The sequence below is a fragment of the Crocuta crocuta genome, unplaced genomic scaffold (genome assembly GCF_008692635.1).
Source record: "Crocuta crocuta isolate KB4526 unplaced genomic scaffold, BGI_CrCroc_1.0 scaffold408, whole genome shotgun sequence".
Classification (NCBI taxonomy): domain Eukaryota; kingdom Metazoa; phylum Chordata; class Mammalia; order Carnivora; family Hyaenidae; genus Crocuta; species Crocuta crocuta.
In genome coordinates, this window is record NW_027527444.1 from 2,886,374 (window position 1) to 2,905,239 (window position 18,866).

Below are 18,866 nucleotides of genomic sequence, written 5' to 3' on the forward strand. Positions count from 1 at the left end.
CTCCCCGGAGACTGACGACACACGTGGATGCTGACCCCAGGGCAGCCATATCAGGGGACACCGTGCCGTGGAAGGTCCGAGAAGCCAGGGCGGCTGAGAGACCGGCCTGGACGGCGGCCTGGAGGACAGTGAGAGCAGCGGTGACATACTGATGGTCGCTCCTGCATCCCGCCCCCCCGCCCCCCCCACTTGTGGAGGGTCTCTGACTAATCCAGATTAACGAGTGAGGTTTGTGTCGTCGGTAATAAAAGAAATGAAGAAAGGGAAATGAGGTTTGCTGAGGAGTGACACGGTGAGGTATTAAACAGAGAACACGTAATTGCTTTTATTATAAACGGCCACCGTCGTAACGCAGTGAGGGAAAAAATGACTCAAATTCCTCCTGAAAGATTTGTTCCTCGGTTCCCATTTGGCGGGCCATTATTGTTCCTGAGCTCATTAGCAGCAATTACATGCAGGGACGCAAAGCTGATTGATATGGTCCGAGCTACGGGGGTCTTCTGAGCAACAATGAGGGCTTAGTGCCTTTCACCAAAGATCATTATCTCTTATCCCTACTTGGTGGCTGAAGCATTTTTCTGTTACTGAAACCTGGAAGGAATTCATCATTATCGTATGTTAGGATCAGTTCCATCCATAATCTTGGGTTCCAAATGCTGTCAAGGGAAACACTCAAACAGAATGTTCCATGAAGATGCCTTCCGGAGTATTTCCAACGGTATCACGCATATGGCCATGTTAGTTCCGCGGTAAAATTAGCCCGCGACTGGAAACAGGTCAGGACATGCTTTGGCTTTTTTCCCCACTGGCAGCCAGAGCTGTTATGTTTATGATAGCAGATAGACTTTCCAGAACATAGCTTTCAAGAGGCTATCATATTCCTGCTTCTTTCTTGGTGTTTTCCGCAAATAGGGATGCTGGATGATTTGAAAAACCCCACGATGCGCTCCACGCGAGATACAGCAAAAGCCTTGGAACCGTGTATTTTATTAAACAATAGGTCTTAATTTCCTAACAGCCTTTTCGCCTCTTGCCGGTTTGTGCTGCTCCTGTAGGAGGAAAAAACCCGAGAATGGGAGAGGCAGCCTTCAGGGAGCTCGGTCGTGTGATAACACACATGTATATCAAGGCTTCGCGGGTTTTATTGATGCATCTGTGAGGATGGACTTGCAGCCAAGTCCATAACCGCGGTTTTTGAATCTGTAGAAATTAATGAGCAGAAGTGATGAGTTGCTTGAATGAGCCTTAAATTGGGAGCTGCCCTGGGCATCTCTGTGCCTCCCTCCTCGTGGATGGTCGCGCGCACTTAACAGACACCAGAGAGCTCGTGTTTGCGGCACTTCCCGCGGGTGTGTTCGTGAGCCCGTGGGCACGGCTGCGTGTGAAGGGGGTAGTCCTTGCCTCCGCGGAAGGTGGGAAACGGAGAGGAGGCGTGTGCAGTGTTATTCTTCCAGCAGCCCTGCAATCTGTTACGTAATTAAGAAATTATAAACTGGAAAGACGGTCTTCCTTCTGCGTGGAAGGAGCCCACGCCAGGCACCATTCCGTAACCGAGCATTCCACCTAACCCACTCATCTGGGGCTTTGGGAATTCTGAACTTTTTTTGGCTGCCACAACAGCTCCCAGGGATAATTATCAAAAGGAGGAAAACCTTTTAATTTTCTGAACGTTGGGATGAAGAAATAAGAAAGGACAGAAACGTCTGAGTGGATTTGGTGGATGCTGATCACATGACTTCGTGGGCGAGGGAGGAAGGATTAGTGAAGCCGTCCCGGGGGCTAATCTGCATCGTGTCACAGTAGTTCTGCTTGATTGCCCTGCTCCGAACGGACCACGGGTTCGACGCTGCCCGAGAGCACGGGGTGCTCTGAAAAGCCAGGGGAAGGGACGCCGTCGGCAGTGTGCCCTCGGAGTTGTCGCACGTGGAGTATCCGTCACATCCTCTGCTGACGGTCACCAGGGAGCCCAAGCGGATGAGCTGGGAGGGGCAGACGGGGAAGGCGGAGACAGGTCCTCAGTGAGTCCATTCCCTCCGAACCCCCAAGGAAAGAGGATCTTGGGATGAAACCCAAAAAGGCTCAGGAACGCAAGAGCATGGGAACTGCTTCCGCATGAGTACGTCTCTGTGCACAAGAGGTGGGGAGACACAGGGAAGACGGAGCCACCAGCATGACCCCGGGCCGCCAGCAACAACACTGCGTCCGCTGACACGGTCGGGGCGAGGGCGGGGCTCCTGCAGAGAGAAAGCCTGAGGATACGGCTTTGTACCTGACCATAAATGCCACCCCTTTTTACAATCTCCTGCCTCCCCAGAATGTCCCAAGGTGACTTAGGAGGCCACCACCACGCTCCTCCTGACCATTTTCTCTCGCTCTGTCAGACACCAGGGTTTAGGAGCGTGTCTCGCCCGGGTGCCCTGGGCATGCCCGCCAGCAGGCATGTGCTGGAGCTGCCCCCTGGGATCACGGGGAGGTGGACCCCGGTCCCACCACTTCTTGTTCAAGGACAGCTGCCCACCTGTGCCTTCCTGCTGCGAACAAATGCAGATTGACAGTTCATCTGCCACCTCCCACAGGAGCCATCGCCTATGCCTCTGTCCCTGTAAGCACAGTCTTACAAAGGGCCGGCTTTGAGATCGGAGGCTTTGAGTGAGTGCAGGTGCACGATGCCCAGCAGGGGGCCGAGCCCTGGGTGGTCCGCAGTTGACAGCGGGACGCACCTTTCCGTGGAGGAAGGAAGGACCCACGAGATTCCTGTGATGGCTGCATTTACCTGGTCCACTGGGTTTCTAGGGTAGAAGGTCCCTCTGTTGTTCTCCGGGCCCCCCCAGCCCTGCCCCCCAGGCCTTTCTTCTGCCCCGTCTGCTGTGCTCCTGACCCCAGGGATTCCTGGCCCCCATATCTCAGCAGCCCCCACACCTCGGACGTTTGTGTTTCTCAGATCTTCCCATCTGAAAGCAGGACAAAGGTACAGTTCTGTCGTTCGATCCACGTTAATGGTCTCACTGTTGAGCCAGAAGCTCCCGGGTCACCCTCTCTGCGCCTTCGTCCCCTGCACTCACTGATCCGTGTGGCTCGCACAGTGCTGAGTGCCCAGTCACCCCGCGCCGTGGGGGAAGGGGCCGCCGTCCTCGGGTTCCGCAGATTGGGAGACCGGGGCTGGAGGAGGCTGCCACTTCGCCNCGCTGCGGCGAGGCCCGAACCGATTTCACCAGCCGCCACTGAATCCACGTGCGCCCACCTGTGCTGGTCAGCGAGCCACGTCAGGGATCACCCACCCGTATGACCTCACTTAACCTTAATTCCGTGTAAGCCCATCTCCAAAGGCCGTCATGCCAGATTAGCGCACCCATGTGGATTATGGGGGGGGACACAGCTTATTCCATAAATTTATTTTTCACCGCTGCCCCCCCGAAATGCATGTCCTTGTCACTTGCAAAATACATTCTTCCCACCCAGACGGCCCGCAAAGCCTTCACTCATTCCAGCATCAACTCTAACCTCAGCCCAAAGCTCACCTGAATATCATCTGAACCTGCTCTAGTTGAGGCCCGAGGCCGGATTCTTGCTGAGGATTCTCAGGATTTCTAAGTAGCCTGAAGGCTCTTTCTGCCTTTTTCTTGGAGGACGAAGCATGTTTGCACCACAGAGCCCTACAGTCCTGTCCCGTAGCCTCTAAGACCCCCCGGCATATACCCTCTTTCATTCCGTATGGGGTGCCTGTCCCCTGTGGGCCCGGAGAGCAGTGTTCCTGCTGTGTGGTCCCCTCTGTGCCCGGCTCCGCTCACGTGGCTGAGGGGGCTCGCCCCCTGCCCATCCCCTAACCAGAGGGTTGCTGGGACTCCTCGGGACAGGCCTCCTCGTTTTCTCAATGCGTGTGGGTGGAGCCTCTTCCACGCGGTGCGGTTTCTAGTCCTTTCCGCAAACCCACTCCGTCTCGTGTCCATCTCGGTCCTCCCAGACTGTACTGTGAGCAGTCAGGAGGACCCACCCCTGCCTCCCACGTTCTGCTCGGAAGCCTCATCAGCCGTCTGTCCAGTGCCGTGGCTCACACGTCCCGTCTTCCCCAAGGGACTAGAATTTAGCCAGAATTTTTTGCCGCTTCATGACAAGGGGCCTCTTTCTTCCCGTTTCCGGTGGTGGGTCCTCATTCCCGCCGAGAGCTCATCAGAACGGCCTCTACGCGCACATACGTGCCAGTCGTCCCTTTGCTGCAATCTAGGCTCTTCCCAGTGATGCTTCCTCGTTCTTACATGTCTGTTGCAACAGCCCCCCACTTCCCGGTACCCAGATCAGTGTCATCAGCACAGATGCTACGACAAAATTTCACGGACCGAGGGCCGCAAACAACAGGAATTAACTCTCACAGCTTGGGAGGCTGGACGCCCAGGTGGGGTTTCTGACGAGGGCCTCCTCCCAGCTCATAGATGGCTGCCATCTTGCTGTGTGCGGCCCGTGCCTCTCCTCAGTGTGTGTGTGGAGAGAGAGAGAGAGCCAACTCTCTGGTGCCTCTTCTTACAAGAGCACCAGTCCCGTCGAATCAGGGAGCAGCCTCATGACCCCATTTAACCTTAATTAATCCCTCCTAGGCCCCATCTCCAAATACGGCCACACTGGAGGTTAGAGCTTCAGTACGTGGATTTGTCAGGGACACAGACGTTCAGGATGAGCACCAGCCTCCTCCAGCCTCACCTGGCTCGGACTTCTGCCAGAACTAAGGCTGCTCGCCCCTCCCCGTTCCTTTGACCTTCTGGCCCCTCACCCCCAGAGGTTCTTTGGGCTGCCTCTCCTCCGCCCGCCCAGGTAGGAGTGTGTCCGGCACGCAGATTCTGAGTCCTGGACTCAGTCGCTTCTCCTTTTGCGACACACTGTCCCTGGGCAGCCTGACCTCTCTTGCAATCCCTGCGTCGGTCGTTGCCGCCCCCAGAAGGTGATCCACTGACCAGCAGCAGGGGTCCGGCCAGAAAGCACGTTAGAATCTCCACCTCAGGCCCCTGCCCAAACGTGAGGAATCAGACTCTGCACTTTAAGGAGATGAGGGTATGACTTGTCTGTGCATTGGAGCTGGAGACCTGCTTCCGCGGGCAGCCACGGCTGGCCAGGGGAGTCACCTGGGCTCCCCGCCACACGCTCTGCTGCCACCAGGGAGCCCCGAGGGACCCATGGGACGCTGCCCCCTCCACCCCCTGAGAATCCCGCTGCACCCTTCAGATCTCTCCCAGAGGAAGCCCTCCCTGACTCCACAGCCCTTGACGGTTGTCGGGATAGCCTCCATCCCCACGGGACTCGAACAGCCTCCAGTGCAGCCTCGCGCCCCAGCTGCCCCGTAACAGGCCTCCAGAGCGTACGTTCCGTTCACAAACGGAAGCACACAGCCTCCACCTCCACGCGGTCCTCGCCACCACTGAAGCCCTCTCTGGGCTGCGAGCACCCGTGTGGGTGGGACTCTGCCCACTGCCCACGTTGTCCACAGAGCCTCTCGTAGCAGCGAGCGGTTTCAGCTTCCATGATTTGAGTTTCTTAACTGCACTTTTGCTAAGCCGTGCGTGTCAGACATATGTTCTGTGAGGTGTCTTTTAAAGCCTTCGCACTAAGGAGACTTGTAATGTCGTAAATATTTCAGAATGCTTTGCAGCTGATCTTATAATTACTCAGCCCAGAATGCATGTGGAGAGGCTGTCGTCGGTAGATTATAGTTATGACACTCCTCAACCCATCTTGCATCTCTTCTTTGATTTTAGTGTGGGAGCATATTATGTATAACACGATTAAAAATTGAATTTTTCTCTTCTAAATGTTTAAATTTTTTGGTGTCCAGTTCTCTGATTGTTTAAAAAATTTATCTTAAGTTTTTTATTTATTTTGAGGGAAAGGGAGCGAGCAGGGGAGGGGCAGAGAGAGAGAGAATCCCAAGCAGGCTCCGCACTGTCAGCATAGAGCCAGTGCAGGGCTCGAACTCAGAAACCGTGAGATGGTGACCTGAGCCAAAATCAAGAGTTGACTCCTGATGGACTGAGCCCCCCCAGCTCCGCCCCCACCCCAGTTCTTGGAGGTCTAAGGCCTGTGTAGGAGTGTGTGACTATCAGCAGCAATGAGGTTACAGAACCGTTCATCACCCAGAAAATCCCCCTTTGAGGTCAGGCCCTCCTCCACCCGCTAGGCACCCTGGCAGCCACCAATCTGTTTTCTGTCCCTGCAGTTTGACCTTTTCTAGAACGTCAAATAAAAGGCAACAGTCTGTAACCTTCTGAAAGTGGCTTTAAAGAGAAGAATCGTTTTGTGTCCATATATGGAGAAAATCTTAGGCTGTTTGGAATCTTACTGCCTTCGCCGGTGGGCATGTAAAGCTTTCTGCTGTAAGAACTTACCTGCTGCCTCGTGGAAGTGTAGGACACCAGGTTAAGCGGTGAAGATGTGGTTCCTGAGTTCTTGCAAGGCTGGGAGGTGGGGCACGTGCGGGGAGGGGCACCTTTGTGACGTGTCACCTGCCTGGAGCAGCCAGTGCAGAGAAACCAGGAGGTGCGGTCTTCACGAAGCAGGTGGAGACGGGCTGATCCTTCGTGCTGTGTCTTCAAGAGCTGGGTGGTGGCCGAGTGACGTGAGGTGGGGTTGACACCCCCCCCGGGATGTGGGGCTGCCCCCCACCCCCACCCCGGTGCAGGCTCCTTCTCTGGACGGCCGATTCCTTTCCCTCCTTGCTGGCGTCCGCGCACACCACGTTTCCCAGGAGACGCTCCCCTGCCCGGCTCCCACGGTGGTGGGACGCCCATGTCACGTCACGGTGGTGGGGGCATAGCAGAGACATCTGAGAAAGCTTGGCTGTCTAGAAAGAGAGGCCCTCCCTCCCCCGTGGCTCTGCCTTCAGCGAAGCTGTGGCACCAGGCACGTGGGACAAGCGTGGACCAAACCTGTGGGCGAGCGTCGGAGCTGGAGACAGCCCCCCCGCCCCCCCCCGACCGTGTGCTCTAGACTCGGCGTGCTGGAAAACTGACGTGTCTAAGCCGCTGCCCTAGAGCTTTCTGTTACTTGCAGTTCAATGAATCGCAAGCGACTCTGTGCACTTCTCTCCATCTAAATCTCCTCCTCGACCTCGTCCAGCTGCGCTCTTCGGTGGAGAAATTTAACTCCTTTGGGGAGGGCTCCCCAGTTGCCCTGGGCATCACACAGAGCTCAGCAAACCACTTACCACGGCCGTCTTCCTGTCCCTGAGCTGCGAGCTCCCCACGGGCACGAGCAATCCGCTGCTTCTGTTCACACCTGGCAGATAATAAATGGTCAGCAAACACTGGCTAAATATACGAAAGAACCAGTGAATGCCATAGGATCAGAGAGGGAAAGCAGAGTCTAGGGCCATACCACCCTGAACGCGCCCGGTCTCGTCTGATCTCGGAAGCTAAGCGGGGTCGGGCCTGGTTAGTACTTGGATGGGAGAAAGGGAAAGCAGAAACATTTCTCTAAATTCCTGCTAAATCGTGGCCCCATTCCGCCACAGAAGGCCACGTGAGAGGTTGAGGATTTGAGGACTCTGGTGATTACCACTGAGGCACCAGCATTCAGCCCTCAGGGTCAGCGAGTGCTCGTCACGTGCCCGTCCTCCCTGTGCATCCAGATGACCTGTTCCCGTGAGTCCCTGGATCTCGTGTGAGCCGTGGGTCATGTGGCTGCCATGTTCCGGACTCGAACCAGATTGCGTGATTGGCCCCGGGAGCTTGGAATCCTGTTTCTCTGCATTCCCACTGCTGTCACCTTCGTGTGGGCTCCTATCACTTCTGGCCGAGATGGACACCACACAGCTCTGCACCTGATCCTCCCATGTGCACCCCCGGGTGCTGTTGGGGGGTGCTATGCCCTGCGCATCTCGTCATGGCACCAGCTCTCTCCCCTGGGCCTACAGACTCACCTTCTGAGGGCTCTCCTCCCGCACACGAGCACATTGGACCTTATTCCCCAGCACCCAGCATCTCCTGTCCGCAGCACAACAGTGTCACGGAATCACAGGGCTGGAATGGACCTTCCTAAGGTGCAAAGATGAGGAAAGTGAATGCTCATCTAGAGACTTCCATCTCAGCCGCGTCCCGTGGCTCACACACGGGTGGTAAAGTCAAGACCGAAATCATCATTGCACTCCAGGGCTGTCGTCTCTGTTCCACCTGTGAGCCTTCCCTGGTCACTGCTCTCTGTGGCCACGTCTTGGTGGCCGGCAGATGGGACAGGGATTGCCTGCTTGCTCGTGTGCAGGGCTGATCTGTTCCAAATAGTCCACGTGTGGAAGCGGCCAGAGGCGGGAAACGGGGTCCGAGAGGCAGGACTGCAGACGACGGCATCGAGCTCCGTAAACAGACGGCCACAGCCCCAGCGGCTGTCAGTCGTAGTGTAGGAGGGACGAGGCCGTGGTCGGTGATTTTCTTTTTGCCGCCATCTCTGTGCGCCCAGGTAATGATGGAGAGCGTCTGCAGACAGATCCAGGTCAGGGACCACAGAGCGAGAACCCTCGTGGCCTCTGCTGCGGACACAGGCTCACTCGTTAGGCTGTGGGGGTGAAGCAACGTTCTCACCAGGCTCCATGAATGTGGCTTCTCTGCCCGCCACCCCGTCCCCGCTTGTCTCCAGGAGCGTCCCACCGAGGAGGGAGGGGTCCCGCTGGCCAAAAAGGCTTGCTCTAGAAGATGCTGGCAGTGGAATTCCTGGGGAAGCTTTCATTCCTAATCACAGAAGGGAGACTGGTTGTCCTGGTCTCCCCCACCCCCGGTTCCTCGGGGACACGTGATGCTGGCGTTAGTGTGTCTCCCTTAAGAATAGAGTACCCGCCCTGATCCGCACGCGGTGCCTCATCACGGAGACCTTGCTTGCTTCCTTCTTAGCTCGTGATGGACGCCAACAGCTTATTCGTAACCGTCTATCTGAGACTCGGCAAGTTTTACCAACATGGAGCTAAATAAAAGAGCTGGCTTTCCTCTCGAAGGCAAATGTCCATGGGCCTCACCAAATGAATAATGTATGCATTTCTAAAAAATGTTTTTAGAGATTAAATAAAATATTGTAATTCTGCAATAATCACATGGACTTCCTCTTTGTGTCTGCAGCTAGTAATGAGCGCTGTTTGTTGTCGCGTGGACTCTGACACTCGGTTACCTGGTAACCTGGCCGAAACACACGTTCTCATAGTGAGCAGGGGGCTTATTAAACGCTGACGGGCTGGTCAGTTCTCACAGAGCCATTATCGGTGGGAAATGGGATCCGGATGTGGAAGGCTCTGCCCGTGAGCCACTCTACCCAGTTCTTTCTTTTAGCCGTCACCTGAGTGTGCATTCTGAGCCTCATGGGTTACTTTTGCTTAATTTCTTTTACATTTTCACTGGTGGATTCAGATACCAGCTTTTGTTGTAGTTTGTGAAATGTCGTGTAAGAATTTTGATCGTCCCAGGGGCCCCTGGGTGGCTCAATCTGTTAAGCATCCGATTTCAGCTCAGGTCATGATCTCACAGTTCATGGTTCAATTTCATACTGTGCTGACAGTGCAGAGCCTGCTTGGGATTCTCTCTCCCCTCTCTCTGCCCCTGCCCCACTTGCACTTGCTCGCTCGCCCTCTGTCTCTAAAAATAAACTAAAAAAAAAAAAACTTAAGAAAGGAATTTTGATCATCCCAAAGTCCTTCCACTTGTGTTACGATTACTGCTGGATGCATGTTAAGCAGGTGCGTTCCACCTCTCTCTTCCCGTCCCTCTCTCAGCGTGAACGTGTACTTCTTCCTGCACCACATTGATCATATTCTTTAGGGAATCAGATCGTAGAGTTGTGAGATTGGAGGGACACAGTCCGGCATCTGAGTCACCGTACGACACTTCTCTGGAAGAGAACTCTCCTATCTCTCATTACTTAGTTCTGTTCTTAGTTCTCTCTTTATGAGGTTCCCTCCTTGAAGTACACCCACTCCTGAAGCTGTGATTGTTCCAGTGTTCTTGTATAGACTGACTTAAGTCTGCCTCTTAGGACTTCATGTCCCTGAATCGCATTCCACGTTGGATGCAGCAGTGGCCAGTGGGACTCTCTGCCGTGATGGAAATGCAGTGTGTCACTGCTGTCCAAGATGGTAGCCGCTGCCCACATGTGGCGGTGAGCACTTGACATGTGGCAGGTGTGACTGAGGAACTCGGTTTTTAATCTCCTGTAATTGTAATTTACCTAAGTTTAAATGTCCACACGCATCTATTGGCTCCCATATTAGTCCAGTTTCGGAGCAGCAGCAAACATAATTTTTTATCCACTGTCACTTAATGACCCTCAAATATTCGGAGGCAGCTTTCATAAATCCTTCGTCTCCCCTTTGTGCAGCTGAATGAGTATTTTGTGATAAGTGCCCGGATTGCTGAGATCTTGGTCACCCTTGGTTCACCTGTTATGTTTCCAAATTAACGAAGTAATTGAGAGAACTAGTGAACAACAATTGAGTTTTCTTTCTTCACGTCAATCTCCTCCTATCGAATCCTCTTATACAAACTGAGGCTTTGGTTTTGTGACCGTGGGTGGGGAGGGGGTGTGCAGAGAGGAGGACAGGCCCAGGGAGGGTCACGTTTTCTTTTTTTTTTTAATATTTTTATAGCATTTATTCAAGTTTTGAGAGACAGAGAATGAGTGGGGAGGGGCAGAGAGAGAGGGAGACATGGAATCCGAAACAGGCTCTGATCCATCAGCACAGAGCCCGATGTGGGGCTCAAACCCACAAACAGTGAGTTCATGACCTGAGCTGAAGTCAGATGCTTAACCAACTGAGCCACCCAGGCGCCCCGGAGGGTCACGTTTTCTTCAGCCCTCCCCGCCCCCCTCCTCCCCACCATTATCCTGACCACTAGCAGTTGGGAAAAACAGCCTTTTTAGCTCGAGGTATCAACGATGTATAAAAATAAGACGCACCAAGCAGGGCAGTGGTCCTGCGGTGGAAGCTGGGACTGTCCCTTGCTTGCGCAACAGTCTCTATTGTCCAGCAGTGTCCCCAGCCGCTCCTCGAACAGGAGAGGAAGCACACAGGGTGGAGATGCAGCAAAGCCAGCTCGGGAGCAAAACCATCCTGCGGCGAACAGATGCCAAAGCACATGAGCCTGGGATAGAAATCTGGGTCCAATTCCGTTGTTATGGATCAAACATTATATCCTTGTCTCTTTCTAAAGCTTCCCGTTTTTTTGTGCTTTTACATCTCCTGCAAACATGAACATCATTTTCTGGTCTCATTTTAGAAGCTATCGGTATCACAGCAGTCACGTTTATTGTTAACAAGAATATATTCCATGGTCTGTTTTCACATAAAATGGAAAAGCCAAGCTTGGCAAACAGACCTTCCTTTCCTAATGAGGCAGACCCCATTTTTGTTTTTTACTTGAACCAAAACATCGATTCTGCTAATAAGTGTTTATTGACTACCTGCTCAGTCCCAGGCCGTAGTGACAGCCGCCACCAGGAGGAAGATAACGTTGATCAGTGTCGCCCATTAGGCCACAGCAATAGGACTGGTGACCCAAGTAATGTGCACACGGAATGTGCCGGGGTCCTGGGGGACAGCCGTGAGGGAGACAAGCTTAGACTCAGAAGCAGAATTAAAATGTGGTTTGTTGTGCCTTCCCCGGGGCGTCTCGGCACGTGTTGGCATTGAGGTTTAGACCAGAGTCGCAAAGACCACAGCCACTGAGACCAGCGGGAAGGGGTCCCAGGCAATGGCTGGGGACCAGAAGGGCAGTCACAGTCTCCCCTCTGATGCCGATTCGGCGGCTCATGTGCCCAGGTGAGTTCCCAAAGTGCAGGAAGGGGTTGGGTACAGGAAAGGAGCTGTCGCTCGAGATTAGGGTTGAGACTAAGAGTGGAATCACGGGTGTAGCTGCAGTGATGGCCACCATGACGGTCATCGTCGTGGTGGTAGAGAAAGCAGTGACAAGGACAGTGATGAAGACTGCTAATTATGATGGAGCCAACGTCAGAGATCATGATGGTGGCGACAGCAGTCATGTCAGAGGAGGACTCACGTCCCTTTCTCGGTGGCCTCTCTGCAAAGGAAAGAGAGTCTGAAATAGACGCTCTGAAACAGAGCATTTCCACTGCCTTCGTATAAACACCTCAGGCCCTCATCCAGCCGGGGAGGCCCCAGCTGATATGCCCATCGCCAGCTGCAGGCCCTGGCTGGGCTTGTTGGGGGGGATAGACCGTCCTGTGATGAATAGGTTCCCAAAGGTGGGAGCCTGGGGGTCAGGTTCTGGGTTCAAGGAGTGCTAACCAGCCTTCAGTGTTCGGAGCCACAGAGCAGGTCTGGAGGGGGATGGGTGAGCACGTGGGTGCTTTTGGCTGGCACTGTAAGGTCTGGTGAAGATCACAGATGGTGGTGACCTAACGTAAGGAAAAACTAAGATCCTGCAGGGAGGGACGGCATCAGCTCCTGTTCTGGAGGTGCTGGGCTCTGGGGCCCCTGGGGCCCCCTGCAGACCGACTCACAGACCTGGGAAGGGGATCTGCTCATTACTTCATCCTCTGGCTCTGAGGGGGCCCCCACACTTGGCGGTGCCCCCCAAGACAGCAGTGACAGAGGTAGCACCCCCCAAAACCTCAGACGTGCCCGTTCTATTTAAAAACATGGCTTGCTATGGCTTGGAGCAGGGGCAGAATGGAAGAAGACACAGAAAAAATATTGCTTTAACACATGTTGCCAAAAATAGCACAGTGAAAAAGTAAAACATTAGCCCATTTGAGCTACTTGGGGTCCTCACTGGCACCCATTCAGTTATTGAGCAAGTATTTGTGAAGTCCGGAATACGTGATCAGGCACCCTTGGCGGAACGAGGGATACGGCAGCGAACAGAACAGACCGGGTCCCTGCTCCTGTGGGTCTTGCATTCTATCGGGGAGGCACCATGAAGAAGCGAATATGCTTATAAGCTGGAGAGGAAAATGCAGGGCACAAAGGTGAGGCTTCCCGAGGGAGGAGGACGTCGTGGGCCCGTGAAGGAGTCACATGGAGGCAGAGACCAAGAGGAAGTGGCAACGACGAGACCTGAGGAGGGGCCCTCAGGAGGGCTGCGGCCACAGACACGTTGCAGGTGGAGCCCGGGATGGAACTTGAGCACTTCATCTCTAAACACGCACATGGGGATGCACACAGCTGCCTCCCCCCAGCCGATCCGTGCGCCCACAAACCACCCTGAACGTGGCTTCGTGATGTGAGCAAGAAGGAGGGGAAGTCATTCGCACTCTAAGCGCAGTGGCTGTACCTAGCCTCCTGGTCACTGTCCCCTTTGGCAGGCTGACCAGAGGACACTGAAGTGGAAGAAACTCATCTCCCCCATGCTCGCAGACGGTATTCAGCCTCCAGTGTCCAGTGGTAACTGAGAGGAACCCCCCAAGTGTGGGACTGAGCCGCGCCGGGGGGAGCAGCTAACGCAATTACCCGCTCCTGTCCCCGTGCTTAATCGTGTGATGCACTGTCGGCGGGTGTGATGCAGGGGGGGCCACTTGCAGGGCGGCTCAGAGACTGCAAATTAATCATCTCTCCTGTGCCGATGGCTGCATTCGTATCAGGCACACACGTAGTTTACCGCGCTCTCGTAGGATCGGATATTAATAGCTCTAGTCCGCCTAGATTCTGGTTTAATTGGCAGGAAGAAAGGAGAGCCACGCAGATCCTGACTGATAATGATGCATTTTGCATTGTTAATAATTCCCGGTGCATGGACGCTACCTTCCTGTGATCACAGGACATAATTTCTTCTCTGTGGATCTTTGAAAAAACAAATATGTGGGATTTTCCTATTAACTTGGGTGGTGCTCCTTCGCTGTGCTGGTCAAATTATGAACTGATCTCAGTTGTTGGACCAGGATTGTCAGTTCTACCAAGCTGTTTGCTCAGAACCATAGGGCATGCGCTTTCAAAACAATTATGCATCCTCTCTAGGACCCTAATTGCCACTCATGTGTCGATGGAAAACAAAAAAAAATGGACCCTGTGCCCAGGAAAACAGGCTTTTGCCTCTGGGGCCCCAGTCTTTATACCAGCTATGGAGCCAACAGGTGCTCCTAGCTGCACCCAGGGACTTTGTCGACCAGAATCTGAGCACCCTCGGTGTGTGCTCCTCGGTTCCAGGCACCGGTGAAGACACGGAAAGTTCAAACAGAGGAAAAGCAAGCCCTCATGCCGTTAAATCATGGACCTGAGTCCTACACACAGATGACTCAGCTGGTGCGTTAGACGGTATTGTTCACCACTGTGCCATATGCTGGAATTGTACTGAGAACAATAGTTAATAATGTCCTAATTATATGGTAGGGCTGATCTGCACTTTTAAAGCAGCCACCCTATGGACGGAAGAACCAGGAAGAGCTCTCGACAAGAAAATATGCCATTTACTCAGGCATCTAGGGGCGACTGCCGAAAGGGCGCCGTATTCCCCACCCCCAGCCTTCCATGGCGGTGGGTTCTGATGAATGCTGACTCTCTCTTTCACCAAAGGATCACTCTAGGAGCTGCCTGGCTCCCATGAGTTCCTAGTCTAGGTGATCCTTACAGATGGGGAGATCATGCATCAGAAGGTTCACCTCAGTGGATTATGGGCAGAAATTTCCACACTCTAAGAGCATGCCACCAGAGCTCAGCCATTCTGTAATACGTGCAGGTATTAACACTGTTTTTGGAACCACTTGACGGATCAGTGTGTGTGCGCACTTGTGTGTATGCGTCCCCATATCCCTTGCCACACTCAGGATTCATGAAGGTAGGCATATATCTTATTCGTTATTCATTCCTAACTTCAAGTACCCTAGAGAAATAGAATTTATTGTCTTGACTATCTCCTCTGCCCTTGCCTGTAGCTCTTCCCGCTGTATTGAGCACAGAGGAAACTATCCATGGTAAGTTTCAGACTAACGAAATTGGCTGAAGCAGCTCTGTGGATTTCTAGTGGGATTCGCCACCCGACCTAGACCAAGTCAAGATTCTGCCTGGACATCAGGTCTTTCCTCAGTCTCTGGGCAGGCACTGTCAATAGAGACTCAAGCTCCCATCAGTTGCTTAAACCCCGGGGATCCCAGACCCAAGTTGAGGACGGGATATGCTTAAAAGGGCATTGTATTCATATTCTGGTGGACTTTGTGGCTTTTCATCCCCCCAGTTGTATAATTTGATCCTCTGTGTTGATGTTCAAGTTTTTCCCTGATATTGATGAACTTAAAAACACAGAAACGAATGAAGGGTTCCCTTCTTCCCCTTGCTCTGCTGTCTCCTTGCTGCCTTACCCCCTCCCCCATCCTGTCTCTCTCGGCGCTTCCTTCCCCTGGATGCCCCCTCACCCCCACTTGCCACCTCGTGTCCACTGCTTCCTTCCTGACATTCCCAGACCCTTCTGGACCCAAAACCAGGTGGCCTTGGCAGTGCTACTTGCTGGAACCCTCCTGTAAAGGGAAAAATTACTGCAACTCTCCTCTACAGGGAGCAAATTAGATCGTTTCTTACAGGCCCCCCATTCTAGGATCATCAACCAAAAATGATTTTCATTCATGTAAAGCATAATAGTTGTGCTGACTGAAGATACTCTTTTTTCCACTGTTAGAGTGAGCCTACAAAAGATCTCTACCAGGTGGTCCTTCCCGTAACAGCGCTAAGGAGACGGAAAAGCAGTGAAGAGCCCGTGTTCTCCCCGTCCTTCAGTGGAGGGGAGAGCAGGGCCCACAGAGGCAAGAGCAGGGCTGCGTTGCGTTTTTCTTTTCCGTGTGATGCCTAATATGTTCTGACATCCGAGTGGAGTCTGCACTTTTGGAGCGTTTTTCTTTGTATATAAAAACCATTATCTTGCGTTTAGCACGACGTGGGACTCACTTTTCTCAGGATCAGGTATTCATTTTAGTCATGAAAAGGAAAAGGATATTTGACCCAAATTACAAAAACCACTGAAGTAAAACTGGCTCATTTCGTCTTCCCGCTGTCAGTGAAAAATGCCTTGAGTGCCTCCCACTTGCTGAGTGCTGGGCTCAGCGCTTCGAGGACTGGAGGTGGGGAGGCGCTGACTCCCGCCTGCAGGAACCTGCATCTGGCTGGTGGCGTGGAACATCCTCACTAGGATGGCAGCGGGACCCTGGGAAGATCTCAGAGCATGTCCACCGTGTCTCTATAGCCATCGTATATGAAGGTGTTAAGGAAACAGAAAACAAGGGAAGGCCTGGCATGATGTGCATTAATATGGAAGAAACTTCTAGAAGGAAAGTGTATATTGAGCAGGCCTTGAAGGAAGAGTGGAGGAGACAGACCGGCAGTGCCTTGTGGAGAATTCGGAAGGAGCAGTGTCGATACTAAACACTAGCTGTTCCGTGAAGACCGCCCAAGAGCGCCTACTGATGGATCTCCACAAGTAGATAAATGAGTCACAGAGGAACAACTTCAGAAAATCATAGCATCCCACTTTCTTTAAAATAAAACCTGTCTCTTCAGATTTCAGAAACACAAGAAATTATTTTTATTGATGTGTTTATTTTAGGAAAATTTCAAACGTGAGGCAGGAAAAAGGCCATGAGGAAAGTGTTTGTGAAGTTGGTAGCTAATGGTGGGCTCATGCCATTACAAAGTGGTTATCGAAGGAACTGGTCACGATTGTTAAATTCTAAAAGCAGCCAAGAGGCAGCCTGAGCTTCTTGGGACTGAGAGGCAGAGGGAAGAGTCGCCGGAAGGGCCCTGGGGCAGGAACGCAGGACTGTGGAAGGCTCTGGGAGCCGACGGAGCACAGTCTGTGTGAGATGCAGTGGAAGCAGGCCGTGCCTGAACACGACTCACACCCCGTGACTTATGGCCTGAACAGCTCGTTCGTGTGCTGGGTGGTCCAAACAACAGGAAACCTATTGTCTCTCAGCCAAGTCAAGATGGCGGCAGACTTGGTTCCTTCTGCGGCTGTGAGGAAGGATCTTCCTTGTTTCTGGGTTTTGCTGGCACTCTTTGGTATTTTTTGGCTTCTAGAAGGATCACCCTGATCTGTGGCTTCATCTTCACATGGTCCTCCCTCTGCATCCCAAATCTCTGTGTCCAAATTTCTACCTTTAATAAGGCCACCAGTTACATTGTATCAGGTGCACCATAATGACTTCAACTTGATTACTTCTGTAAGGTCCTTGTCTCCAGATAAAATCACATTGTGAGGTACTAGGGATTAGGACTCGGACCTATCTTTTTTTTGAGGGGTGAGGGACACAATTTAACTCATAACCCGTAGTTTAAAAAAATGGCAAATTTGGTGATTACCTTTCATGTAGACTTTTATTAAAACAGTGAGATATTTATTTACCAAAATAAGACCAAATTACTGACCAGTCTTGTCTATGAATCTGTAAGACTGTGCCTGCATTTCCTAAATACAATGAAGTTTCAAGTCCTGAATTTCACACCAAGAAATGCAACTCGGTCAGTGTTCCATAAGGCAAAAACCAGGTGATGAGGTAAAAGAATAAACGTCCTGGTTGAAACACTCCGACACTGAACTTCTGGATGTAAACCATGGAGAGCAAACGATTTTTTAGTGGGTGTGACTTGTTCACACCCCCTTTAGCCATGGCACAGATCCTCCATTATGCTGGCATGGGCATCCAAATCACCACCCGGTCTCCACGGACCACCCAGTTAGACCATAAGGCCCATGTCCCTGTTCCAGCAAACACGTGAAGTTAGCAACATTATAAATAGATTGTAGAGCCTCTGAAGACAAAAGCCTTGGAAGCGATTGAATACAATTCCCATAAAGTCTTGCCAAGTCCCTGTTTGTGACTCAAGGAAGGACCCTATCAGCAGTGAAATGTGCTGTTTCCTTTTTTCTGCTCTGGACCTCAACTCTGCCGCCTTGTAACTGAGAACACAATGGCGCCGTCTGTGCACGTCTTTAAGTGAGTGAGGATTCTCAGAGACCTCCAGAAGGTCTTTATTGTTATAGTGCATCATGTCATTATTAATGTTAGCTTTTAATTTAATTAATTAATTTAAAAACAGCTTTATAAAGCGCTGTTTGGAATATCACCATGAAACACCATCTTGGTGCTAATGATTAGTCTTTCTGTGGACCCCAGAATAAAGGAGCTCAGTGGTGTAGATACTGTGGGAGCAGGTCACCATTTTTATTTTGAAGAGGCTGCAGCTGTAGGTTTGGGCATCCACAGAGCTGAGTGATGGCAAGTGCCGTGAATGTGTGCAGTGTTGATTTTGCTGATGGTGTCTTTATAGAGAAATGCATACTTGAAAATAGGTGTGACTAAAATCAATGAACGCAATAGCGATGCTCTGACAGAGGACTTAGCTCTCTGTAGTGTGAAATCAGGGGCAAACAAAGGCCCTGTGATGTATACTGATGTATACGATGGCAGTCCCATGGGTCTTTGGACTGCTGCTCTGTCTGAAGTGACAGAATGCTCTCATATTGTTAACCTCGTTTATTTCACGGAACGTTCCTGAAATTGGGAACATTGAAGATCCTATTCTCATTTTATATATGAAGAAAGTGTGGGTACATCTAGATGATGGAATATTCTTGATCCCTACAAAGAAATGAGCTTTCAAGCCCTGAAGGGAGTTGAGGGAAGCTTAGATTTGGAGTACTAAGCGAAAGTCCTTAGTCTGAAAAGGCTACGGACTGTGTGATCCCAACTCTGTGACATTCTGGAAAAGGCAAAACTGCAGCAACAGTAGAAGGATCAGTGGTTGCCAGAGGCTGGGGAGAGAGGGATGAACAGGGAGCACAGAGGGTTTTAGGGCAGCAAGATTACACTGTGTGATCCTATAATGATAGATACATGAACGTCGTACATTTATCCAGACCCCGAGGATGCACAGCACCAAGAAGGAACCCTGATGTAAACTGTGGGCTCTT